This window comes from Echinops telfairi, unplaced genomic scaffold (assembly GCF_000313985.2).
Source record: "Echinops telfairi isolate 266 unplaced genomic scaffold, ASM31398v2 ScPeMD7_7458;HRSCAF=8496, whole genome shotgun sequence".
Lineage (NCBI taxonomy): Eukaryota > Metazoa > Chordata > Mammalia > Afrosoricida > Tenrecidae > Echinops > Echinops telfairi.
The window spans coordinates 21,679,613-21,683,208 of NW_022111358.1; positions in this window are offsets into that span (position 1 = coordinate 21,679,613).

The following is a 3,596-nucleotide window of genomic DNA, read 5'->3' on the forward strand; positions in this document are numbered from 1 at the left end:
ACCCAGAGTCACTTACCAGAGTACTTGTGGGATGCAGAAAGATTTCTCCCAAGTTCACTTACTGCCTCCGTGCTTCTTACTTCCACACCTGACCCACCGTTCCCCCTTTTCCTTTCCCTCCACGTTTGCCCTCTGTCTACAATCCAAGGGGTATTTCCAAGTCTGGACTTGATTTATCTAGCCAACTTCACCAGCAACCTGTTTCCTATGCAGAAAAGTGTGCTCTTTCCTCACAGCCCAGGACTCTGTATCATCATCGGCCCTGTGACTCAATGGAAAGCAACAATTAGCAGTGTACGTGCTAGGCACAAAAGCGCGGCTTAAAAGCTAGCAAGATGACTATGAGCAAGCAGTGGTTTGGAGCTTCCTTCTGTGTAGTATCGCTATTTTCAAAAACGCCTTCACCTTAACTTCAGCATGTCCATTGTGTGTTATCAGAAAAAAATCATGAAACAACACTTGCTTAGGGCTGACACCCTGTGATATTTCCCGCTGTATCCTATGTGTATAAAAACAGTAACCACCAGCCACCTCATTGATTTCATAGCGTGGTGATAGAATAAGGCAGAAGAACGTTGATTGAGAAGAGGAGAGAGGCTTGTAGCCTCTCCCTGCTCAGCCTACTCCCGGGGGGCCAGCAGCATCACTTGGGAATCTTGTTAGAGCTGTAGAATCTCAAGTCACACCCCATAATCGACAGCTTCACACATACTTGTGGGGGTAGCCAGCCCCCCACAACTAATCACGGGGTCAGTAAGCGCAATTGTACGGTTAAGATATATAAAGATTATAGTAAAGTCATAGAGAAATGGGAGAGATGGGAAAGAAAGTAAAATAAAGGAGCCAGACACATTTCATGGTAGCATGCTCACCTCTGGGATGGCCATGATCTCAACAGCCAGGTCCACACACAGCGTGGGCAGAGAGGGCAGGAGAGAGTGATTTCTTGATAACCAAGGCTTATATATCTTTGAGGGTATGCATGCCCCCTAATTACAAGTAAAGACATATATCACAAGAAGAGGTTGTACAACAGGCAATACAAGCAATAGGAGAGAGGTATACAATGGGCATAAGCATAACAGAAAAGGGATGAGCTAAGAGTGTACACATAATAGGAAGGAGACGGCGAGACTCAATATGGCAGCTTAACCTTGGTCACCCTTGAGTGGGCTTGATTTCCCTGGGTTCTCCTTCAAGGAAACAATCTACTATCCTAATTAGAAGGGAGTGGGCTCTACTTAGGGTAGGACAGACTATACAGTCTGATTGCTCTCTGTGATTGATAACCCTTAGGGAGAATAACCTCTGACCTATTTTTGTTGACCTCCAAGTGCATAGTTATTTACCATGTGTAGCAAGCAGCTAAGTTTGGCATATTTTGGAGGGAGAGAACTTGGGAGAAATCTTTCTGTGTCCCACAAATACTGTGGTATTTCATTCTCTTACATTGTAAGAAGACTTCATGAAGCTAACCACCTATGAAACATGAGCAATGCTAACATGGATGTATGCTTAGAAGATGGGAGAAGAGTTGCCAGGGACACAAAGGTACCTTTTGTTGAGCCAGGTCTCAGTTTTTCCATGTAAGTTATCACATCCATCATTTAATACAAACCTACAGGTAAGTCAGGTAGACATAATTACTCTGATTTCCTAAGAGACGAATGAGGTTGAGAGAGATTAAGAAATGTGGTCCAGAACGTAATTAAGGAGAGGCAAGCAAGAATTGAATCCAGGTCTCTCTTATGTTCTATTGGAGTTGTGAGATGTGCACACGGTTTCCTCAAACACTGATGGCGAAGGATTTCTGTCATTTGAACAAATTCCATCTGTAGGGGAAGTGATGGAAAGACCCATATACAACCGTGTGAACAGCACCGAATAAGTTTCAAAGATAAATTGTTAAAAATCGTGAGGGGCTATATGGCTTCCCAAGGTGGAAGGAAAAATCAGACACAAAATCAGCCCCAGGCTGGTTCCTGTGAAGCAGGGTCAAGTACACCTCCACCCTTTACAATTCTGACAGTAGCCTGCTTCTCAGCTGTGTTTAATACTTTATTGTAATAACCACAGAATTTGGTTATTACATGAGTATGGGATTTATTAGAGAAATTAATAGCTTAATAGATTGTTATTAAGGATCAGAAATGCGTAGAACACAGTTCATCCAGTCAGGCCAGTCTCTTCTCAGCCATGGCCATAAGCATGCCTCTCTCTGATTTGTGGCCTCTGTTCTGCTCAGGCAATGTCACTTGTAGCACTGTTAATAAATGCTCAAGTGCATAACACTTCTCCATAAGCCTCAGGCCACAGGTGCTCAGCTTGTGAGTCAGCAAACCTAGCTAGCACTCACAAGTCACCCTCTTGACTGAAGGCACTCAGTTTTACATGTTCCTGGGCCACAGAGTCTGTCTTGTGCTCTGGTTCTAGGTTCTGCTGCTGTTGCCACTCTGCTATGTCTGTGGTGTCACAGCTTTCTGATACTGGGTCAAGGTAGGTAGGTAGGTAGGTAGGTAGGTAGGTAGGTAGGTAGGTAGGTAGGTAGATAGGTTGGTTTTACAATGGTAAAGAAGCCTATTGTTTGGACTCCAAGACTGACTCATCCTTCTTGACCGTGATAAAAGCAGTCTATCTATCGATCTACCTACCTACTTTGATTCTGATTACTGAAATTACTCAATTTATACCCATTGGATAGCAAACCGACCCAACCCCACATTACATTTCCAAGCTTTTAACATCATAGTTAACCCTAGTAACAATCACTCACAATTGAATCCTATCAGCATCATCCCCACTTTCTCTTACCTAGACCCATCAGAAAAAGAACTCTATCCAGTGATGGGGTGGGAGTTACAAAGACGATGGTTAGAAGAGCTATATCAAATCAATAAGTGCATCACGGAAATTAAGTCGAACAAATAACAAAGCCCTCTACATAAATTCCCCCTGAGAGAGAAGGAGGCAGGGGAAGGGAAAGGGGAGAAAACAAACTCAGGGACAGCGGAAAAGCAAGGGATCTAACATCAACGATGAGGAGGGTGCAGAGTGCCAGGTGGTGTTTGATCAGCTGTGATGTATCTGAGAGGAAGTACTGAGAGCTGAATGAAGAGTGAACATGATAGTGGGGCAGGAAGAAAGAACTAGGAGGTAAAAGCTATAGAGAGAGGTATAAATACAGACATGCATATATGTAAATATATCAATATACAAAGATAGGGGTATTGGTCTATGTTCATATACTTATGGTATATGTTAAAAGTATTAAGGTAGCAGATGGACTCTGGGTCTCAAGTCTTCCCTCAAAACAAGAACACTTTTTTCTAATAATCACACACCTGGCACTGTGTGATACTCAACTTCCTATCATGATCGCTGAAGACAAAATGGGTGCATAAGCAAATGTGGTGAATAAAGCTGACGGTGACCGGCTATCAAAAGATATAACAACTGGGGTCTTAAAGGTTTGAACAAGTGGCCATCTAGCTGAGAAGAAACAACACACAAATGGTAGAAGTACACCAGCCTATGTGATCATGAGGTGTTGATGGGATCAGGTATGAGGCATCAAAGACCCAGAACAAAAAAATCAT